At 48.1% G+C, this 24,940-nt stretch overlaps 1 pseudogene; it reads right to left on the reverse strand.

Moving 5' to 3' along the window:
- Positions 1-534: 534 nt before the first annotated feature.
- Positions 535-24,940, reverse strand: part of LOC129785685 (hydrocephalus-inducing protein homolog) — an 80,571-nt pseudogene continuing 56,165 nt past the window's right edge.

A 24,940-nucleotide genomic window follows, 5' to 3' on the forward strand; every position in this document is an offset into this window, starting at 1 on the left:
CAACTGGGGCAGCAAAAGAGCGGCAGAGCAGGCAGCTGCTGAGGGCCAGGGCGCAGCTCGGGCACATCTCGCCCACGCCCGCGCTGCTCCCATCAGGCAGCCTCAGCAGCACCGTGCCCGGAGTCTGTCTGAAGAGCCTTTGGTGAAGCGGCTGATGGAGCAGGTTCCCAGGACCTGCCTCCTGGCACGTCTCCATGAGAGCAGCAGCTGCCCTGAAAAGCAGAGATGCTCACCATGGGGGAACTCAGCCCCGTGGAGTCAGCAGGGGGGATCATCACACACACAGAGTCACAGAGCGGCTGGGGCTGGCGAGACCTCTGGAGATCATCTGGTCCAAGCCACTGCTCAAGCAGAGCCCGTCTTTATTGCAGGGAAAGAAACCGTCCCTGAGCCGCCTCGTGTTACTGCTCTAGTGACTGATCAGCCCCAGGACTGGCAGAGATGGCGGTGAAGCACGACAGGCTTTATTGCCCAGTCCCATGGGTTAGGGCCCTGAGGCAACGGAGGGGCAGATGTACCCTGCAAGCCCCCCGGCTACACCGCGAGCTGCCCGGGGAGGAGGGAGGCATTGCACCGGGGCAGCAGGACCCGAACAGCTCTGCGGGTCACTGCCTGCGACAGGCATGCAAACCCATCATTTCAACACCAGTACCAGCCATCCCTGGTGGCTTGCTCTCGCCACAGATGGAAAGCGGGTTTTCATGGTGGATTCAAAGAAAGCTGCCCTGGGAATCCCTCCCCCACTTGGAGGTTACTGTTGTCCCCCAAACAGCTGGAAAAGCAGCAAGGAGGAAATTCACCCCCCTCCCCCTTGGCCCAGGAGGCTGAGCCTGGCCTCTCGCACGCTGCCTGATGCTTTACCCGCAGACCCAACCAAGCCCACAGAGCCAGGCCTGGGTGAACCAGCTCCACAAATCCAGCCCACCTAGCATGGAGCAGAACAAACCTCCCCCCAACCCTGTTTTTAAGCCCCTCACAGATCCCACCTCCAGTGAGCGGCACATCCCACCCAGCGTCTGCACGGGAGCCCTCCCTGGCTGCACCAGCCCTGCCCCCCCCCAGGGCAGCGACCCAACCTCCTCCTGCCACGCAGCTTGTCAGCTGCAGCCTCCATCAGTTCAACGGCCTTTCCCTGCGGCTGGCCTCCGGAGATGCTCTGCAACGCGACGGAGCCCACACGCTCTGTAGCTACACAACCCTTACCGTTACATGTTTGTGCAACACCACAGCTGGTTGGGCCCCCAGCGGGTGTGAAACTCACCTCACCACAGGCAGGCTGAGGACAAACTTCACACCCCAGACTCTGTCACAAACAGCAGTCTGACACAAAGCAAACGCAGACCTAATGGGGAAAGCGTCGGGAAATCCATGCCCTTCCAGGAGCAAAGGGCCACAGGGGCCTCCTGATCTCAGAGCTCCAAAGACACGACTCTCCGTTAAATACCACCCAGAAAACAGAGGGAAAACTTGTAAAGATGATCCAGACTCATTTCTGCACAAACATCTATGCAAGCTGTCTGTTTTACTGAGGGGTGCCCCAGCTAACACTGCCCCCAGAGCCAGGCTCCTCTCGCTGCGTTGGGACGGAATATCTTGCTTTCTCTCCGAGACAGCAATATGGGAACGTTGCATGTAAAAATCAGGCCACAGGCTGCTACAGACCAGTCAATTTTCATTGGGAAATAGCCCCACAGATACTTACCATCTCTACACAGAAGGAAGCAGGGATGACAGCCTGATTGGAGAGGTGGAGAGTTTTGGACGCATCTTGTAGGACTTCAATACTGCTGGAATTTATCTCACTCAGATGCACGTAGACAACCCGTTCTTCTCCAATGCTCACTAAAGACACATTCTGCTCCAGGAAGCAGGTAGGAAAGAAAAAAGAAAAGCAGGGGAAGTTAAAAAATATGAGACAGCTCTAAGTGTCCTCCTCGACTGGGCGATAAGTACGGCTGTTGGAAGTTTTCAGTGTTGCAAGGCTGAAACAGAAGGCCTGGGGCAAGTGCAGGCTCGGGAGTGACCCCATCTGAAAGCCACAAGCTCCCGTTCTCAGGGGACAGAGAAACCCTGGGTCCCACGCTCTCCTTTCCAGACCTCCTCCACAGTTAGCTCTCCTTTCTCTGCCTTGTGCCTGCTCCCGCTCCTTCTGCCGCTCAGCCTTGCCCCAAACCTCCCTGACCGCTGCTGATGCTGCTGCACAGCGACACTTGGACAGTTACTTCTCTGACATTCCCAAAAATGCACCTCTGAAAACCAGCACAAGCCAGAAGCGAAGCAGGCTCTTCAGAGCAGAGATCGTGCAAGTTATGGCCTCTGATGTGTGCTTATGTGTATTCCTGGTATGGCATGAATAACAGGCATTAATTATTCATTACATCATTCAAGTGGTGTTTTTTCTCTTGACAGTCAGAACCAAAAGCTTTCTCCTTGCAGAACTGGCACAGACTACTGGAGGAGGAACACAGATCCCTTTGCTAAACCACCTTCCCACATCATTAAAAACAACGAGAATTTGTCCACTCTTGCGGTGGATTTCACTGGTTCCAAACACCTCAACACTTCAACAGGATCTGAATGCATAGAACTCCCAACACTGACCAGACGCCGTATGATTCACTGGAGGGCACAGAGTACGATTTAACCGAAAAAGAAACCAGCTTCCACGATGTAAAACCTTTAATGATGTCTGGCTCAAGGAAGTGGTATTGACCGCTGTCAGAATCACCAGCCCAACTCAGCCAGAAGCAGCAGCATCCAGAAATGCTCATCCCTTGGCAGGGCACTGCTGCGTGCAACTAAGAGCCAAAAACCTCACCTACCAAGGCTGGGGCCTCCAAAATAAGGAACTGAAGCCATGCACGATGATGCACGTCTGGGCGATGCTGCCCAAAGCTCCCGGGAAGGAGGAGCTGCAGGGAAGAGCTGCGCCTCGCCAGCCAGCTCAGCTTCCCGGTGACAGCGGGACAGCAGCAGCAAAGGCAGGGCAGAGCCCTTTGGGGATGAGCGGAACAACATCTGGAGGATGCCCAGGAGAGCTGCCTTCTGTCAGCCTGTGTACTAACACCACGCATCCTCACCACCAAGGAGAGGGCTTCAGAAACGCTACCCCTTCATCTACAGGGTTCTAAAAGGGACAAGGAAAATGCCATGCAACAGCGTTACAGGCAACATGGCACAGGGAAAGGCAGCAAGAAGCGATGGCAGCTCTGCCATCGGCAATATTGCCACAGCTACAGACACAGCCGCCGCCCCCCCCAGCACCGCTGGCTTTGTCAATAGGTAGGTCATGTCACATTTGATCACTTAGGAACGACGAGCATCTGACCCTGGCGGACAGCTGTGCTCCAGTGCCCGCTTATTCCGACAGCAGCCAGCTGCCAAACCCCCTGCCCGCGGCACACGAGGCTGCCTTGCACCAGTAACGCCAGCGCTGGGATTTACCAGCTCCTTCATGCAGATGCCACACGCCAAACTGGAGCGGGCACACGGTCACCTGCAAACCAAATACCCGACAACGGAGCTGTGGAGGGACTCTGCACAACCTGGATGAACGATCTGTACCACGTTCCGCCTGAAACGGTGGTAAAGACCAGGCATCGACACTGGGCACCCCAGCCTAAGGCAAGAACGAGCTTTGAAGTTCTACTGGAACACACTGCAGCGATTCCCAAGGTCAGACTTGCAGCCGTACGGGTAGGATCTGCCACCAGCGCAGGACACGTAACAAGACAGCCAGCTCTTCTGCCAGCCCAGAAAGCTTTGGGTGCGTCAGCTACCAGGGAACTACTGGAACTGCACTGCAACCAGAAGACAGACCTATAGAAAATGCAACGCATCTAGTCCTTTCTTTAGGCACAGCTACGCTTCTCCAGCTGAAATGCTCGCCCTTTGGGCAAAACATTGACACGCTCACGTCCAAATAGAAAAGATTAAGGTAAGGTCAACTTTCAATTTATAAATTGTTAGCCCAAGGGTAAAAGCTTTTCAAGGTACCTGTAGTTCAAAATCCAGCTGACATTTAAACAACTGGTTATTCCAGTGGGGAGAAACCCTCCTCTTTCGGGGAAGCATGCCTTCTGTTTGCAAGCAACTGTTTTGTCAAACTTGAGACTTCCCTGCAAAGCCTGCATTGCCTGGCCTTGCTGTTGACTGGTTTACATGCACACCCCCAGCAGCCAGGGTTGAGATGATCAGTGGCATCCAGGGGATTTGGCATCATCGTTTCAATTTGGTTTATAAAAAGTTTATATCCCTGCAATTGTTTTCAAAATGTCAGCCTTCCTTTCTGTTACAGAAAGCTTCACGTTCTCGGGAATCCTCTGATATCCCCTTCCGTGCTCAGGGAGAGGACAAGACATTTTAAAACAGCTGCTTCAAAAGTTAGTATCCTTTTAAATTAAAGTTTAATTAACTAAATTTGTTCTCGATTTCAGCCAGTGGAAGCCAGGACACCAGATACAACATTCTCTTGCCTACACTTTGTTGTTGCTGCTGTATATGCCTGAATGCAAATGTCCTGTAGGAGCCTTTAGTCCAGGAATGCTTTGCCTCACCCCTTTTCAAGCTTGGTAGGGAAAAAAAAAGAAAAGAAAAAAAAGCTTGTGCTCCAGATGCAAGCAGTGTGGAGTCTCATGCGTCTTTGGCTGGGGCTTTTGGCAAAGAGATATGATGGATATTTCTCAGGCGGGATGGACCTGACTTTCAGGAAAGCTTAAATCCAGCTTTACAGAAATCATCATTTCAGCACGGTCTCTTACACCGCTCTTGCTTTAGTGGTATTCAGCGATGTCCCCGTGCGCTCCCGAACAAGAGTTCTAATGAAGCAGCGGTTGCTGCTCATCTCGTAACGCAGGAGAGCGAGAGACCCAGGAATTGCTCTGGGTTTCAGACTGGGCTTGTTATCCCGCCTCACACGTCCGTAATTAAACACCATCTCAGACACTTAGATTTCCACCTAAGAGGACACCACCCTTCTCTAGGCATTAGCTGCTACTTATGCCATGAATCCCTTCTTTCCGTGTCCGCACCAGCCACGTATTGTCACGTTCTCCTTTTCCCTGGCAGAACCCCTGTACACTTTATGCCCACCAAGATGAGTCACACAAAGGCACGCATCTCGCCTAGCACTCACCAGCGGGGATCTTTCATTCCCAAACACTGAGACACTAGCCACAGTGTCCTGCCTTCCTATCGCCTGGGCTTCCAGCGTCAACGGGATCTCCACCAAGCTGTGAGGCTGGATAATCCCACACGGCACAGGGCTGCAGTACCACACAGCAGCATCCTCCTTGTGCTCCTATAAGGGACAGAATCAAAGACAACTTCAGAGTGACCTCTGAGGAGACTCCAAGCTCCTTAACATCTACCACAACGGCAATTCACCCACATTTTTAAAAATCCCTAGGAGAAAGCAGAAAGGCGCAACACAAGGAGCAAGATTTATATGGGCCTAATTAGCATCCTCACAGGGTCCAAAAGCTGCTGCACTCACAAACGCCCACTCCGGTGCTGGCGGCCTCCTTGCAGCAGCTTTTCACAACCCTCCAAGTTCTCCTGCCTGAAAGCACCCCAAAGACTAGAACTGAAACTGCTTCCTGAAGAGTTCAAACCGCTCCTGAAGTTCATATTCAGGTAGCTTCCCGTTCTCTCCAAAACTTTAGGTTTGAATATAAAACAGCAAGGTCTTATCCAAACCCCGTTTCTTTCCTAATAAACCCCTCGATAACGACGTTTGAGGGCAGGAGGCGAACACGACGCCAAGCCTGAGGAAGGACTCCATAGCAGCCTGGAAGATCGCTGTCGTTCACAAGGGTCAGCATCCACTCGCAAGGGAACTTCAGAAAGCACCGTCCAAATGTCAGAACAGGGCTGAGCACGTGCAGCGGAGGAACGACACATCCGGGTGAAGAGATGACCAAAGGGAATTAGAGACACTGAGAGAACGTAGAAGTTGTTTACTCCCCAAACAGCATGAAACAGACACAACGCATTTGTCTCTGCCAGATAGACATTTCCTACCTCTACGGCAATCGATCACCTCTAACTTCTTACTCAACAGCCTCTTGTAAAGGAGGGGCAGCCCCAGACTCCCGTGGCAGAGGCTGCCCAGTGCCCTGCCCCAGTGCTCTCTCATCAAGCTTTGCCCCTCCCTTGCCCCAGGAGGCCGGCAAGGACCCTCCCGCAGTCCCAGCAAGGCACGAGCTCTGCGGGAGCCTTCCCGCTGAGGACCAGCGCTCCCCAAAGCTCAAGGAAAACAAGACTCCCGCATCTCAGTAAAAGCACCTCCCTCCTCTCCCGTACCGCTCTCGCCCTGCCTGAAACCTCAGCCGCTTGCCCCCGCGATGGAGGGCACCAGCACCGCCTGCCTCTCGCAGTGGGTGACCAGCCTCTCCCAGCTCCTGCAGCTGCCTGGGTCCTCCACACACCAGCCCACACACTGACTCTTCCCATTCCCACTCGTTTTACAAAATTGCAGCCCAGGCACCCAGTGGGTGACTCTGCCGGGGAGAGGGAACAGCACCAGCGAACTGCGTCCCTCTCGTCATTAAACTGGCACCCACTGCGGCGCAACGGCATTGAACGTGGCTGCAGCTTTTGGCTTAAGTCTGGGAACGTTCATGCTCAAGAGAACCAGAGAAACCTGAGCTCACCTGCCACACCAAGGACTAGTTTCCCCTCACCACTCCTGCCGTAAGCCCCTTTCCCATTTGCACACGCCTTCATTAACTGAGCCAGACCCCAGCTTTCAGCAGGCTGCTCGCCGCCTTCCAAACAAATGCTGCATTTTGGGCCAACCCAGCACAAGCCCACCGCTTGCAGGGAGAAGCAGGGGCAGTCCTTTGGAGATTCATTACTCCTCAAGTCCCAGACAACAGGCCAATAGTGAATATAATCACTGCTCCCTTAAAAATAAAATAAACCAAAAAAAAAAAAGACAGAGGCATGGCCCTGAGCACTGAGCACAGGTGCCTCTCAACATGGGCTGCTTTCAAAGCACGGCTGTGCTCACAGCGAGCTGGGCAGAACTAGCTCGTTAAGCAACATTTCTCATTTGGAGCTGAAGCCAGGACACCCCACGCCAGGCAGCGTGCTGGGCATGGGTACGCGGGGAAAGGTGGCCAGCTGCAAGGAAAGCGCCGGTACCTGGCTGTGAGAGGCACGCCAACACCTCCTGGCCAACACCATCCACGCCCACCACCAGCGCCAGCTCGTATCGCCTCACCGTGTTGGAACACAGGGTGACCTGGTAGAGGAGAAGAGCGTCAGATACTTAATCACTGCCAGAAGCCATCAGCCACGCATGGTGTCCTCTGGCTCTCACCCACGCTCAGGAAAGGGAGCGGTATTTTGCCTTAGTTCTCCTGCTGGTCCACGTGTAGACCACTGTCTTTCCGAGTAACAAAACTCTTCTGGCGATATCCGATTTATTAAGTACGCCTTGCATACCAGGGCATATGTGAGCTAAATTAAAGCACAATTCATGTTCTACTTGCCACTGGGACCAATTTTTACTCTCGACTACAACAGCATAAATCCAGAGGAAATCTGTTGACTTTCACAGAATGAGGCCAGCTTTACAGTGGGAAGCCGAGGGCAAAACGTGGCCCAGCAGCAGCTGTGCAGCTCATGGCTGCTGGAGCTTTTCCAGTCCTCGCTGCAGTGGATGCAACCATTCTGCTCCACACGAGAGGAAAGATAAGACCGGGAAGAATAGCAAACTGCTTTATGCAATGACATCTTTCTTTTAACAGTCACCTTCTGTCCCCATCCTTCCTCGGCCCACTTTAAATCAAATTGCTCTAAGCAGCTCAGACACACACGCGTGGCTTCTGTGCTTGACCGTAGGGTACATGATCCTTGGCTTACAACTTTGGAAACAAAACGGTGCTCCGCCCCAGAGTACCCCAGCTCACAAAAACCTAACACGAACACCAATCTCTTACTTGCGTTATGCCCAAAGCCAGCAGCACTACAGCCCTCCTGCGCACCAGTGAAGCTTCAGCTCCACCTGCTGAAGCACGTATGGCCGGGCTCGTGCCATACCTGGATACCCAGGGCTCCTTGGGAGCGGATGGTCCCCTTGCAGGGCATTATGGTGAATTCAGTTGGCTTGATGTGATGTTGGGCTCCCTTTCTCCAGGACGGGCAAGTGTTGTCTGATATCTGAGCAAAACTGGTGACGCTGCGCTGTCCTGAGCCTTCGCCAGGGATGCGAAGGTTGAAAGTCATGGGAACCAAGGAGGTGTTAGTGAGGCGACACGGCAGGGTGCGAGGAAAGCCTGGGAAGGTGAGACAAATATCAGTCAAGTCCCCGGCTATCCCGTGATTCCTGGTGTGACTCTCCTGTTAGGATAGACCGGTGCTTGTTGTTTATCTCTTTTCAGTGTGAATGAGAGGTAATGGAGAAGCTCAGGGAGGAGTGAGTTGTGACTGAAGTTGCTTTTTCCATGGATGGCACAGCTTGCTTCCTTGGCAATGGGCAGTGCCGTTGGTGCTGAAGAGCTGTCTCTACCTGTGAGGACCTCTCTCCCCTGCCCCCAAACCAGCCCCAACTCTTTCTCACTGATCAGTGTGCACCCAGACAGAGCATTTATTCTGAAAATTCAGTCTGTAAAATCCCCCATTAACTCCATGAACATTCCCCCAGTTTTCAATATATGAAAGTAGGGCATTGTCATGTAAGGAAAAGAAAGGATGAGACCGGGCACTACAACATGATGCATTGCACTCTAATGCAGTTTCTCTAGGCAGGACCCTTAAGGCATCTCCTGTTTCTGGGCAACCAGACTGAGCACATGACAACTCGGCCCACCTCACTGCAGGCAAACCTGATGCTTCCTTAGAAATGAGCAGGAACTGTGTCTCACCTTACCTAACAAACGGGGACATCACATCCACACTGCCTTTGATTACTGCCCACAAAGCCTGACATCACTTCAGCTCTGACACTTGCTTTCCACAACGGAAAACCAGTGGTACAACCACACTGGGTGAGGGGGTGGCTGTTCTGCAGAGGCAGGACACCAGCCCGCAGCTTGGTCTGGAGCGGACACCAGCTCTGCCAGAAGACACCTCCCATGCCCTGCTTACCAAGTGCTATTTGAATAAAGACAGGGAGGAAAACCACCCGCAGACACAGCAGATAGTTCCTCTGTGCCCAGCAGCAGTGACCATTGCCCACCGCCAGCAATTACTCCGGCAGGGAGGCGGGGGTGGGGCACAGAAAGGACATGCACCGACTGACCCACTGCACAGCCCCAAATGGGACCGAAGTCACCAGATGCAGACAACAGCCAGCAGCACAGTGACAAGAAGCAAAAATACAATAGCTGCCTTCAGCTGAAAAGGCCTTGTTAATGAAATCAGATTAAAGTAGGAGGAATCTCCTATTACACAACCGCATTTCTGCCGGTGCGTTTCTTGTGGGTCTATTTATTCAAAAGGAAGCAGAGAAGTGGCCGAGTGGTGATGCAGGGAGAGGGGGAAGTGGCTCAGGGAAAGTATTGAGATTTCCTAGAAAGTCCACGAACCGCATGAAACCACAGAGGCATCCTGGGCACAGAATGATCATGGCCCTTCAATCAATCCCCAATTGATTTCACATGTAAACTTTAGATCATCTCAGTACAAAGCCTTTTCTCTGAGACTCGAGATGGAGAATCAGAATCTGCATTTCAGTGGAGATGCTCTGGGTGCTCAGCCACCGGCTCCGTCAGTGGAGCAGTGCTTCGGCTGGGGAAGGAGAAGGAGCCCACATCTCTGGAGACATCACTGCCCAAACCAATGCCGAGCTACTGCCTGGGCTTATTACCGGGCAGGTGATAACGAGGAGCCCTCACAGCACAAATTAACAGCTCACACTAAAGGTCAAGTGGGTAAGTGGTGTCCTCGCCTTGCAACAGGAACGTTCACCCTGAGCAGCCACAGGCTAGCGTGTGGCTCCAACTCCCTTCTCCTGCAGCCCCATCCCCTGGGCCCTTCTGGGACAAGGGCTTTCACCATCATTCTGCCGCCAAGGATTGGGAGGTTGGGGCTGAGCAGGCTCTGAGGGCACCAGGAAAATCCTGACTTTCTATTCCTTTGGTCCTGTTTGATCTCATGGCAGCAAAATACCACCTGAGCAAGCGGCAGCCCTGGTTCTAACACCCTGAAGGCTGCTGTGGAGGAACACAAGTGACAGACGCTCCCAAAGCGCTTCATTTCAGTAAGGCACAGACCTCCCCACCAGCGGTCCAAGCCCAGGGCACACTCACCAAAGGAGACGTCGCCGAATGGAGGGAAGGTACATGGAAAGGGAAAGTCGGTCCGATGACACAGCCCCTGTAAGGACAAAGGCAGAGGAGGAACTGGCTTGGTTAAAAAGAACTGCAAAGTGTTCGGCTTTCGTTACCACCGGGACGGATAGAAGCTGGTCTCAGCAGCACGGTGGGTTTCAAATCAACCCGTCACCCCTGCGCTCGGCACAGCATCCCTGTGCACAGGAGGCAGCCAAAGCAACGTGGTCAGCAGGTGGCAGCTGCTGAGGTGGCTCAGGGCACCAGGGCAGGCAGGGTACACCCCCAGGTTGCTGCTGGCCCAGTGAAGGACCCTGAACAAGTGATGGCTCTGTGCCTCAGTTTCCCCACCTGTCATGTGACGGGCAGAGCTGTCCATGCAGAAGCAGGTTCATTGTAACTAGCCCTCTCAGCCACAGGTTCCCTGCTTTGGTATCTCTTTGCTGGAACTGGCCTTTCCATGGCCTATATGGACATCTTCCTCAGACCTTATTCCACACTACCATTATGCGTGCAGGATTTTGAGGCACGAATCCACAGGAGCCCCAGACATCTACTGAGAAACGCAGCACAAGTTCTACACAGTGGATGGCGGAATCTTGGAGGAAAGTATCAGCTTGTCACCAGTGCACCGGCTGACACATCCAAGAGCAAGACTGTTTGCACCACCAAACATGAGTGTCCTGAAGCCACCACACCAGCCCGCCCATCCCTAAATTCAGAGAGGTTCCAAACTCCCAAACTCACCAACATCCACTGAAATCAGCACTTGAAGCTGCACAACATTCATTAATTTCATGGTTGATGCCAATCAATGCCAGCTCTGCCTCTTGGTGAAAAAAACAAATACAGATCAAGGAGCACAGTGACCCGTGCCTCCTAGTTTTATTCACAGGACTGCCACCGGGTCTCTCGTACAGACCCCAGCCTCCCGCAGGAGGGACCTGCACTCACCCGTGGTGTCCCAGTTCCAGCATCCCTTTCTAAAGAGCAAAAGAACAAGCGTTCAGGACCTCGTCAGGTCTGTTTCCAAGCAAAGAGTGATCACCTATGGTTTGGGCATCTTCTGACTGCACAATCAAAAAGCACTCAAAATCTGACTTTCAGGAGTTTCAATCCCATGCTAATTCTCGATTCCTGGAGCTGAATCCGTTCCTGAGAACAAGTTAGGTAGCAAATCCCTTCTGGCAATGAGGTTCCCTCTCCAAGGACCTCACGTAATCAGACTTAACCTGCCAAGCCCCAGCATCCTACTCTGGATGGAGCAAAGGGAGCAGACATGCTTTCCGTAATAGCACTTGCCAAAAGACAATAGAAAACTGCCTCCAAACCAGCCACAACTGGGTCTCACACTGGGAAACTGCCAAGGGTGAGCCTTGCAGCGAGGGGGGAAATAACTGCCGTTTCTGCTGAGCACACAGGAGCTGTGCTCAAGGAAGTCAGACCTGAAGGACTGCCCAGAGGGCTCGGCCAAGCAGCCAGCCCAGAGCCCTGTGCGCTACAGCCGGTAACAGCGCAGCTTGCAAGAGAACGGGGGAAGAGGGCAGTCTTTATGGCAACAGCCACATCTTCCAATAGTGCTTCTGAAGGGAGATCGGGGTCCTCGCAGAGCAGGAAGGAGCACAAGGTAGGAGAGGAACCACCTGCACTCCCACCGCTGTTCCTTCCTCTGCAGCCCCATGTCCCACCAGCCAGCTCACCTTCACTCAAAAGAACTGGGAGTTTTTCCCTCCCTGGAGAACTAAATCCAGTGCACAACCCCCCCTGAAGAGGGAGGCTCGGCTTGCCCCGGTGGGTGGGCATCTCAAAAGCATTTGAAACAAACAGCTTGAGTTGTGGGGCTGGAGAATGAGAGATAAGGGCTGGACAGGGGTCCTTGGAACAAAGGCAAGACAGAAAGCAAGGAGGCAGATGCCATCTCGAGGAGAGGAGTCTGCAGTGGGAATTACTGTGGAGGCACCCCCCAGGCTCCTGTAACCCTCCTCACCTGACGGTCAAGGTCACGGGCTCAGGGGACCCATCCACACTGAACCGGAATCCTTCTGTGAACTGCCCCAGGGCGGTGGAACTGAAGGAGATCTGGATGACTTGGAGGACATCTGGTAAAACGATGCCCTCCTGGGGGAGAAAGGAGAAGCAGGAGCCCAGAGCGGTCGCCGGAAGGACCAACTTGGAGGGGGCATCAATGACTCCTTTGTTAAACAGGATCACCTGCAGCAGCAAGAAAGCAAAATGGAAATACATGAGGAATCTTCTTTCCTTACAGAAGGCTGATTTGTTTTCTAATTAAACTTCTACAAAAGGCAGAAGATGCTGTGTGCTGCTGCTTGGCTGAAGCCAAAGAAAACACAACAGGACAGTTTCTGCCTTTGGGTTTTTGCATGCAAAAAAACCCAGTGATAACTTCACATAAACAGAGTCACTCTGGGTTTATTCCACTGACACAGAGCAGTCCGCTTGGACTTGCAGGGCTGAGGATGTGCTCAGCATCACCAAGGCGATGCAGACCTGCCCCAAAGAGCAGCAAAGGGCGGTCGCAGCATTACAGCGAATCGTCACCTAACTGCTCCCGCTCCAGATGAGCCCAGTCCTGCCAAGGGCAAAACACATTCAGCTCCCGTTACAGCCAGCAAGTTTACTGGATGTAGAAAATACCTCGGGACAGCCCCATAACCAGCTTCAGCAGCACTCCCCGACTCTGCTAGGGTACGTCAGTGAGGCGCATTTTGTTCTTTTCTTTGATCTGAGAGTCTCTTTGTCTTTGCTCAACCAGACATGTCAAGAAAGGATGAGAGGGAGGGGCATAGCAGCTCCACCTGCTCTAAAGAATCTCTTTCATAAATATTCACAGCCATCATCTACTAATTTACCATTATTTACTGCTCCAACAAGCTACACAATCCTGCAGCATTTGCTGAGATTCAGCAAGAAATGCCCACACCTGCCTGTGAGTATCAGCACACTGGTGGTCACCAAACCTACCCAAAGCAAAGCTCTACAGTTTCCGAAGGCTGCAGGTGAAATCCGGCCATTTCTGTGGACTTATCTACCTGCTTGGCAGTTATTTTCCCTAAGTTTTGTCCTCGCAAAACCTGTCAGAAAAACTGAGACAGAAGCAGAGGTACAGCCCTTGTTTTTTTAATTTTGCAGCTGCTGTTGAAAACATTCCTGTATTCAAATTCTGCACTGGTAACTTGGAAACTACTCATATGTTTTACACCTTAATTACAAATTGCACTTAGGGATCCTACACTGAAGTTTACCTCCAGTCTGGCTACTTAATACAGCACTTGGAGTATCATCTACTTATTCACATTTTCTCCAGTAATGAAACCAACACATTGATATATATAGAATCAATAAAGAATCAGCATTAAAAAATGCATACATACAGTGCACAATATTTTGGCAAGAAAACACCTTAACGTGTCCTTCCCTGCAACAGTCAAGCTTTTGAAAGTGTCTGGCACGATGTACTGCCTCATTTTCTACCGCCTCCAGTTGCTGTATCTTGGGGGTTTTTTTGGTTGGTTTTTTTTTGAGAAAACTTGCCACCATCGGCGGGGGGAGGCAAATACCCAGAAAGCTCCTTTGCTTCATTTCCAGAACTGCCCTGCTCTGTTCATAGAGCCAGAGGGGCACCAGGTCTGAAGGGTGGCAGGAGGCTGCTCAGCAGGGACAGCGCTCCCGGTGCCTGCGCGGGCAGCTCTGCGCGGGGAGGCTGCCCGGCTTCCCTCCGGCGCCAGGATCCAGCAAGTTGCGCTTCACTGAAAGGTGTTTGCAACGGACTCGAGTCGGAACACAACCCCTTTGTTCCAGCTGCTTTTTAACCGCCAGGGTACCAGGGCGCAGTGCATCTAGGGCTGAAACAAAAGCCTCTGGACCCTGACCTTTTTGACCCGGTGTTGCTATCATGTGTCAAGGGCTGGATTTTCTGCATGAAGCCTCCCAGCTGGTCTCAAAGGGAGGTTGCCAAAACGCAGGGATCGGGGCTTTGTGGACAACATACACACCTTTCAGACCCCATCAAAACTATCCAGATTCTGCAAAAACTCCCACATTTAACTTACATCAAATAATGCGTGCACATAACTGCCTGTGTTGCCAGAAATCCAGCAGGTGCACAAAGCTCACTGCTGCCCCAGGGGCCATCAGGATCCACCCCAACCCCAGCAAGCCCCACTGCTCACCTCGTAGCTGGGGGCTGACGCAACAAAAACCTTCCCGATGTCCAGCTGGTCAAAGCTGAAGCGCAGCTGGGGCCCTATGCCGCTCCCTTTGATGCGCAGGGGCAGCCTGGTCTCACGGCCTGGGGAGAGGTTGCCATGTCAGTACAGAATTCCTTCGGTTCGCCTGGACTTTCCAGGCAGCCTCAGAGCCAGTCCCTGACTCCGGGCTGGGTGGCACCAGCACTAGATGCTCCGCGAGAAGATACGGGACCCTTCTCTTCCCTCAGCAGATCAACTTTGCGGCTGGTTTCTAACTTCTGACGGAGCCCTTGGGCTGGTTTGTAACTTAGCAATCAGTTTGCACCCTCAGAAAGTGATGCTGCATATAAAACATGATTTCTGAATTCCTTCCCATGCACTTAAACGAGCTTTGAAATCCATTCAGAGAAGGCACAAAGCTCACAAAACAGAGCCGGAGAGAAAAATCTGCTGTCTGTATCGCTGCAATCGGAGACGACCGCACAGGAGCTGAGAAGTATGAGCCCAAGCAAGGCAGAGCAGCCTGCTGACAGCGATACCCCAGCAGCCTGCTGACAGCGACACGCGCACCCGAGCGCTGCCTCAAGCAGGCAGAGCATCTCAGCCACCACCTGCGCCTAACGTAGGGCTCCGTACCGGGGTGCTCCAGGGCTCACTGCCTGCAGCAGCGCCTTGTTAAGACGGGGCTTTACGGTCTCCAGAGAGCAGCACTCACCTGTTCCCACCATCAAACCAAGAGCTCAGCTTTGTAAAGACGCCCCACCTGAAGCATACTGAGCAGTTACGGAAAACCAGCCTCCTCGCTACTGAAACCAGATAAGCTCTAAGTGTACTGCTAACACACATACCCCTTGCTGCAAAGGCAACTGAGACCACAAGGCTTACAGCTGAACTCCAGGATGCTGAGTTTCTTCCTTAAGTCTGCTAAGATGGCATAGTGCAGGATCTTTCAGTCTGAAGCCTTTCTTGAACCACTGGAGCAGCCTAGAGTGCCTGAATTCTAGCTCAGATTTTGGCTTAGGTCCCCCTGCTGTTATAGATTTGCTAATAAGTTAAGATTGATTGACTTTATTTGATTGATTATTTGATTTTATAAAATCAATCATGTAATAGAAATATAAGAGGATAAGAAAATATATTTTAATGAAACTTATAGTTATAGTAAAAAGCGGCTATAAAAAACCCTCTGTACAGCCCCGTACCAAGGCTGGAGGAATTGGTCAGAATCACCTAGTAGGAATGTTTAGAACTTAGATAACAGACTTAAGATTTGAGATGATTGTTTATATGTAACCTAGGAGGATGTACTAAAATGTCAAAATGAGAATTTATGTGAACTGGGAAGAGTCGAGTGAAGCAACCCATAGCTGCCGGCCAAGAAACAGTTACCTCAAGTGGCAGGTAATTCCGGCAGGGGGAGATCGAGACCACCGACTCACATACCACCTACCCAAATCGTACCCCAGACCCATTTCCGGACCTTTCTAACCTTTACTGCGCAGAATCGGGTATGGGAGGAGAGTATGTTAATGATTTATGGGAAATCTTACGATTATGCATGAATATTTAATGAATATGTATGAATGAGTTCTATACAAGGTGTATGATTTTGAACCATGGTGTGTGTCGATCGTGAGGGGACTCGCTCACGCACCCGGCCGTTCATAAAGAAATGTCTGCTTATCTACATCACATTGGTGTCGATAAGTTCTTCATTCCGAGATTTCGGTAACAGTTTTGGCGACCCAGATGGGACCTCGCTGAAGGAGACCGGAGGAGCCGGGGACCTGATCGGTTCCAGCCGGCACCGAGGATTTCTCGGGGATACCCATCGATCCCCGATCCGTAAGGCTCTTCGCGACGTTCCCTGGATTTTGGTAAGACACTTCTTCTTGTAATTGTAGTAAGTGGGTAGGAGTCCCACTATAATAAGTGTATGGTAAGGAGTGGGTTGGAGACCCACCAGTGGGTTTGAGTCCCACTGAGTAAGTCTGCCTGTCAGACGCGGTGAAAGCTGCGCAGGCTTGGACTATAAGGATCCTTGTGGAAGAGGAAGCCTAGGCGCCTGCCCGTAAGACATAAGCGAAAGCTATTGCAGGGTTGGACAAAAGTGGAAACAAGAGAACCTACATGCTATAGTGTTCTCTAAGGTAGTGCCTCTAACAAGAAGTTAGGAGGGGTTTTTCTTCTGATACAGAATTGTTTATTGTGTCTGTGTATCGAGAAGAAAATTAAGAAGTGTATAATATTGTGTTTTATGTCTTTGTTTGAAGTAACAATTGTGGAAAAGTGTGAGTGTGGCTGTAAGGGTGAGACGTGCAATTAAGCACGAAAGCGAGTGTGGAGCGTGGATCCGCGGATCGGGGAGACAGAGTTGAATAATTGTGTATTGTACTGTGAGTGATTATACCATGGCATCTAAGTTAACTCGGTTGTTTAAAAGTAAAAGCATGCGTAATCTTGCTGTAAATGATAAAATCCCGAAAAATTCTCCATTGGGATGTTTATTGGCACATTGGGGAGATTTATATGAGGATTTGCCAAAAAGCCAGATGATTGAGTATTGTAATAATTGGTGGCCTCTGTATACATTGGAAAATCAGGAAAAGTGGCCCATAAATGGAACACTGAATTATAATACTATTCTGCAGTTGCTCAACTTGTGAGATCGGGAAAGGTTGTTTAAAGAAAAAGATTGTCACTGAGAGTGATGATGGACCAGAATTAGATATATCCCCTCTTAGGAGAGAAAGGAATCAGGGTCGAGAATCTAGGGCACGAGAACAGGCGATTGAACCGGATAGCAGTGGAACAGGAGATGTGGAAGAGAGATTATCGGAGATTGTAATTCATACTCCTGTTTCACGGAGAACTCGGCAACAGACACAGACTATAGCTCCCCTGCGACGGGGAGTTGGTAGTGATGGACCGGTCTAGTGAAAGTACCTTTTACAGCTATGGATTTGATGACTTGGAAGCAGGCAGCAGGAAATTATAGAGAAGATCCTGAAAAAGTGGGCAAGGTGGCAGATACTATAACTAGAACACAGAATCCAGACTGGAATGATTTACAGGTGATCCTGGATAATGTGTTAGATGATACAGAGAAGCAAATGGTATTAAAAGCTGGTAAAGCTCAGGCAGAGTTGGATGTGATGAGTGGAATTACAGGTGGAACAATAGAACAGAATTTTCCATCTGGGGATCCGCAGTGGGATCCAAATAATGTAACACATAGAGAAAGACTGAGACGGTATCAGAAATGGGTTTTATATGGGATTAGACATGCCATGCCTAAATCTCTGAATTGGTCTAAATTATATGAAGTAAGACAAGATAAAAATGAATCTCCCTCAGCATTTTTGGAACGATTAAAGGAAGCTGCCAGAAAACATACTGATTTGAGAGTGGAAACAGAGGCAGCACAAATGCAACTGGCTTTGATTTTTATGGGGCAATCGGCACCAGATATAAGGAAAAAACTCCAGAAACTGGAGGGAGAGAATTCAAGGAGTTTGAATACAATGCTGGAAGTCGCATGGAGGGTATATAACAACAGAGAAAGAGAAGAAAGAAAATCAAGGAGAACAGATTTATTGGCAGTAATGACAGGAACGGTAGACAGAGGAAGGGGCAGAGGAAGAGGACGAGGATTTAATGGGAGGGGAGGTTGTATGCACTGTGGCCATCGGAAATTTAATACCCCCTTAGGAGTAAATCAGTGTGCTTTGTGTAGAGAGGAAGGACATTGGAAAAAGGATTGCCCTAGAAACAAGAGTGTTTCTCACGACCTTGCCAAGATAATGATTTTAGACGACTGAAGGGGACCGGAGGGAACCCAGCTGAACCTCTGGTTAAAATTTAGCTGGGAGATAAAGAAGTTAAATTTTTAGTAGATACAGGAGCGACATCTTCGGTATTAAATACATGTAAAGGAAAAATAGGAACAAAACCAGCCAATATAATAGGAGCAACAGGGAAAGAAGAAAACCAGGCCATTCCTACAACACCTAGATTTGAAATTTGGAAATAAGATAATTACACATGAATTTTTGTATGTACCAGAATGTCCGATACCCTTGTTAGGAAGAGATTTGTTGTCTAAATTAAATGCACAAATTGTTTTTGATGAAGGAGAACTTTTCTTGAAAATACCCGAGTCAAAAACGGGAGAAACCTTGATGCTACAAGAAAGAGTAAAGGAACAAGAAATTCCACCGGAGGTGGATTTGGCAGTGATCCCTACTGTATGGGAAACAGATATTCCTGGTAAATCGAAACTAGCAGAGCCTGTTAAAATAGATTTGAAGGAAGGCGCAGGAACAGTGAGAATTAAACAATATCCAATCAAATCGGAAGTGAGACAGGAATTGAAGAAATTGAGTGATAAATTTTTGGAGTATAACATTTTGGAAGAATGTGAATCTGAGTATAAGACTCCTATTTTACCAGTCAGAAAACCCTCGGGTGAATATAGGCTGGTACAAGATTTGAGAGCAGTAAATCAACTAGTTAAGGATATTTATCCTGTAGTAGCAAATCCTTATACACTGTTAACAGCATTGAGGGACACTTATCAACGGTTTACAGTGCTTGATTTAAAAGATGCTTTCTTTTGTATACCTTTGGAAAAAGAAAGCAGAAAACTGTTTGCTTTTGAATGGGAAAATCCTCAAACCGGGCGAAAGATGCAGTTGACATGGACTAGATTACCCCAAGGATTTAAAAACAGTCCAACTATCTTTGGAAATCAATTAGCAAAGGAACTTGAAATGTGGAAACAGGATAAATCAAGACCTGGGCATTTACTTTTACAATATGTGGATGACATATTGATTGCTACAGAAGAAAGACTTACCTGTATACAGGTGACTATCGACCTCTTGAATTTCCTGGGACTAAATGGATACAAAGTGTCCAGGAAGAAAGCCCAGACAGCCTGCCAGACTGTGATATATCTGGGCTTTGAGATTTCAAAAGGACAACGACAATTAGGAAAAGATCGCAAAGAAGCTATTTGTGGTATACCTGAGCCGAGAAACATTCATGAACTCAGAGCATTTTTGGGAATGAGAGGGTGGTGTCGCCTTTGGATCATGAACTATGGGCTAATAGCTAAACCGCTGTACGAGGCCCAAAAGAACTCTCCCTTTGTATGGGGCCCACAACAACAAAAGGCTTTTGTAGAGTTGAAGCGTGCCTTAATGTCTGCACCTGCCTTGGGACTGCCGGATCTAACCAAAGATTTCCAGCTGTTTGTACATGAAAGGCAACACCTTGCACTGGGAGTGTTAACTCAGAAGATAGGAAGCTGGAAACGACCAGTCGGATATTTCTTTAAACAACTGGACACAGTGAGTAGAGGGTGGCCAAACCGCCTTCGAGCAGTGGCAGCAACAGTGATGCTCATACAAGAAGCTCGGAAATGGACTTTGGGAAGAACAATAACAGTCTATGTCCCACACATGGTGATAACTGTCCTAGAACAGAAGGGGGGACACTGGCTGTCTCCCAGCCAAATGATGAAGTACCAGGTAGTACTGACTGAACAGGATGATGTGATTCTAAAGACAACTAACCTGGTAAATCCTGCAGTATTTTTAAGTTCCATACAGGAAGAAGGACGACTGGAACATGATTGCTTGGCTGCCATCGAGTATGTTTATTCCAGTCGTGAAGATCTGAAGGATGTACCACTGGAGCGACCAGACTGGGAACTGTATACTGATGGAAGCAGCTTCATGGAACAAGGAGTCCGATACGCCGGATATGCGGTAACAACAGAGACTACAGTTATAGAAGCAGGAGCATTGGCGAGTACCACATCAGCCCAAAAGGCAGAACTCATCGCTTTAATTCGAGCCTTAGAGGTAAGCAAAGACAAGAAAGTAAGTATCTGGACTGGTTCAAAATATGCCTTTGGGGTAGCGCATGTCCATGGAGCTTTGTGGAAAGAGAGGGGGTTATTGTCCTCTCAAGGATCAAACATTAAGCATCAAACAGAAATTTTATGATTATTGCAAGCAGTTCAAAAGCCAGATCAAGTAGCAATCATGCACTGTAAGGCACACCAGATTGGGAATACAAAACTAATAGCTGGGAATAATTTAGCTGATAGAACAGCAAAAAAGGTAGCAAAGAAACAAGCATTGCAAATGGCAATAATTCCTTCTAAAACAGTAACCCTTCCTAGGGAAAACCCGAGATATTCAGAGGAAGATGACAAATTGAGTCCGTTATTAAATGCTAAGAAAAACTTAGCGGGATGGTGGGTAACCCCTAATGGACAGGCAGTAATTCCACCTCTTGTGATGAGAGAGATCATTCAAACGAGACATCAGGAATGTCACTGGGGAGCAGAAGCCTTAGTAACATCTTTACGAAGACAAGTAATATCAGTTAAGATGTTGGGAATAGCTAAAATGGTAACTGCAAAGTGTGAAGTATGTTTGAAAAATAATCCAGTGATTAAGAAAAAGGTTCAAATGGGTAGACTGAAATCTGGTGTAGAACCTGGAGATGATTGGCAAGTAGATTTTTCAGAGCTGCCCAGACAAAATGGGTACCGGTACATCCTGGTAGGGGTTGATACTTTTACAGGATGGCCAGAAGCCCTTCCCTGTCGCACCACACAAGCAAAAGAAGTGGTGAAGTGGTTATTACAAGAAATAATTCCGAGATTTGGAGTTCCTATTGGAATTTCTTCTGACAGAGGTCCACACTTTGTTGCTGAAGTAGTCCAAAGTGTTAGCAAAGTATTGGGTATTAATTGTGACCTACATTTATCTTGGAGACCCCAATCTAGTGGGAAAGTGGAAAGGATGAATCAAACTTTGAAACGACAAATAAGTAAAATTTGTCAAGAAACCAGTCTAAAGTGGCCTCAGGCGCTTCCATTGGCATTATTACGTATCAGGGTACAGCCAAAGAGTGGAACCTCACTCAGTCCTTATGAATTATTATATGGAAAACCATATGAGTCTCCAGAACCAAATCCAAACGTACATGTAAAAGGAAAGCAGGATGTATATAACTATTTGCTTTCTCTAGGAAAAACTCCGGCTGCAATTCGGAGTGCAGTAATTTGGAATAGACCTTTATCCCTGGAAAATTCAGTGCATGATTTCCAACCAGGAGATTATGTCTATGTGAAGACCTGGACCTCTGAACCTTTACAGGAACGTTGGAAAGCACCTTTCCAAGTACTGTTAACCACTTTTACGGCTCTCAAGATAGCAGAATCGGATGCTTGGATCCATTATACTCGAGTGAAGAAAGCACCTATTCCATGGAAGATTATCAACCGTGACCCAAAGACTTTAAATTTGACTTTGAAAAATGTCTAATTTTTCATATCAGGTTATGATCGTTCTTTGGATTCCATTTGGGTTGGTAGTGTTGGCAGGATCATGGGCTGACTTGGTGGACAGGAATGAAAGACAAATAGAGACAGAACAAGTGATTGAAATTCCCAAACAAACGGCTGAGGAAAATTTGATGGTAGGATTGATTAAAGGATTTGCCAATTTACAAAATGTTATGCAGATCACTGCTTGTTTACCAATACCGAGGGCAGTAGGTGAATCTATTCCATGGGGAATCTTAACCATGAATCTGACCAAATTAGAATATGAAAATGAGACAATGGATTGTAAACAAGAACCTAGGGAAACTTGGGAATTGCAAAAGGTTAAAGTTGGGGAAGAATCACCAGTATATTCAACCATTTGGGAATGTAAAGGATGATTTGTAGCTAAACCGGGATTATATGGAGATTTAGGGAACAAGGGATGGTGTTACTAGCCTAAAATGGCTACAACAAACACCAGTGTATGGATAACCGAGACAAAATGTGAGAAAAAGAATCGAACCCTACAGGAAAAGGAAATAGTTTGGGATTCGGTTTGGCCTATGACCTTATATTCCCATTTTCAGTATATGGCAAAAACTCCTTGGTGTTTTACCTGGGATGGAAAAGTGTTTTCAGTATTACCCTGGGTCAATGATAGATCAACTTCATTGGGAGAAAAGGAGAATAAAATAGTGCCATGGTGGAAATGTGAAAAAGTGTATGATTGTAGCAATGCAGACTTAATAATTCAAAGAATCCCTCCTTTGGCTGCCGCTTTAAAATATGGTTGTTTTTGTCGAGGTCTTAAGAATACTCTCAATCTATCTAGCGCCTATATACCCAGAAGAGGAATTATGTTTAGTTGTAGAAAATCTACTATTCAAAGTCCAGGACATTTAATTTGGGCATTGAGTGATGGAACCTGGACAACTCATCTACCATTAGATGGTAAAGTGAAACAAATAACTTTAGGCGTGCCAACATTGTGTCCGATTTGGAAGAAATCACCGTTTAGAGGATCTCTAGAAAATTTAGAACTGAAACGAACAAAGAGATCTGAGACAAATGATGATACTTGGAATGAACCATCTACAGGAGTGAAAATTGGCTGGGCAATTGAATCACTTTTAAATCCTATAGCATCATATAGAAACAGAGCATGGCTTTATAAGTTAACTGGTCAAGTGGAAAAATTAGCAAACGTTACCAAAAAGGGGTTTAAGGAATTGAATATACAATTACAGGCGACCTCTAGAATGACTTTACAAAATAGAATGGCACTAGATATGCTCCTACTTAAAGAACATGGAGTATGTGGATATCTCAAAGATAAGCTGGACCACTGTTGCATCCCCATTTCAAACGTCACACAAGATGTCGAACATGATTTGGATTTATTAGATAAAATTGAAAAAGAAACAGAATCAATTCAAGAAGATATGTCAGAAGACTGGTTAGGGAAAATTTTTAACAAATTAGGAAGGAACTTGAGCTCTTGGATACAATCCCTAATCAAAACTTTGTTTCTGTTACTGATTGTCCTTTTGATGATCATGTTGGTATATGCATGTTTGAAGAAGCAGTTTACCAACAGAATTGCAATCAATCGTATGATCATGAGAGAAGTACCAACCAGTCCACCAAGGTATAGCCCACCACCAAAATATGTTGAAACAAATGATATGTAAATAATGTGAAAGTATTGAGATAATGATTTTCAACACTTTCAAAGGGGGGAAATGTTATAGATTTGCTAATAAGTTAAGATTGATTGACTTTATTTGATTGATTATTTGATTTTATAAAATCAATCATGTAATAGAAACATAAGAGGATGGGGAAATGTTATAGATTTGCTAATAAGTTAAGATTGACTTTATTTGATTGATTATTTGATTTTATAAAATCAATCATGTAATAGAAATATAAGAGGATAAGAAAATATATTTTAATGAAACTTATAGTTATAGTAAAAAGCGGCTATAGAAAATCCTCTGTACAGCCCCGTACCAAGGCCGGAGGAATTGGTCAGAATCACCTAGTAGGAATGTTTAGAACTTAGATAACAGACTTAAGATTTGAGATGATTGTTTATATGTAACCTAGGAGGATGTACTAACATGTCAAAATGAGAATTTATGTGAACTGGGGAGAGTCGAGTGAAGCAACCCATAGCTGCCGGCCAAGAAACAGTTACCTCAAGTGGCAGGTAATTCTGGCAGGGGGAGATCGAGACCACCGACTCACATACCACCTACCCAAATCGTACCCCAGACCCATTTCCGGACCTTTCTAACCTTTACTGCGCAGAATCGGGTACGAGAGTATGTTAATGATTTATGGGAAATCTTACGATTATGCATGGATATTTAATGAATATGTATGAATGAGTTCTATATAAGGTGTATGATTTTGAACCATGGTGTGCGTCGATCGTGAGGGGACTCGCTCACGCACCCGGCCGTCCATAAAGAAATGTCTGCTTATCTACATCACATTGGTGTCGATAAGTTCTTCATTCCGAGATTTCGGTAACACTGCCATCCCATTCTACTCTTGTACGGAAAGCGAGTAGCACAAGGACCAGAAGATAGCCCCAGAAGTTGTACACAACCGTCACTGTGGCTTTTGTGCAAAACTATTCCTCTATCCTTTGAGCTCCTTTTGTGTGACACCCACCATTAACTAAAGCTTAGGGACTGAAAGTTGATTTCTTTTTTTATAAAAGTCTGCTGCTTAGTCATTCCAGAATGTCCAAACCAACTTCTTATTGCAAAGAGCAGCCCACGTGTGACTAGATCACAACTCGGAAAAAACCCTCCTGGAACAGCCTTTTCAGTGATCCCTGACTTTGGGCTTGCAACCGTGGCACGGGGATGTTTGATCACGTCCAAAGCCAGAAAGGAAGAGCTAGGGAGCTTGTGCTGAATTCAGTGGTTTTTCAGTGGATCCAGCCGAAGCCCAGCTGACAGCAGAGATGAGTTACACTTCACAGCTCAGGCACGCATCAGAGGGCTGTGTACTTCTATTGCACAGACACCCGAAAAGAGGCAGTACTGGGTGCTCGCTGTTCAGAAGATTTTTCCATCTTGCATCACATGTGG

This window comes from Falco peregrinus, chromosome 14 (genome assembly GCF_023634155.1).
Source record: "Falco peregrinus isolate bFalPer1 chromosome 14, bFalPer1.pri, whole genome shotgun sequence".
Taxonomy (NCBI): Eukaryota; Metazoa; Chordata; class Aves; order Falconiformes; family Falconidae; genus Falco; species Falco peregrinus.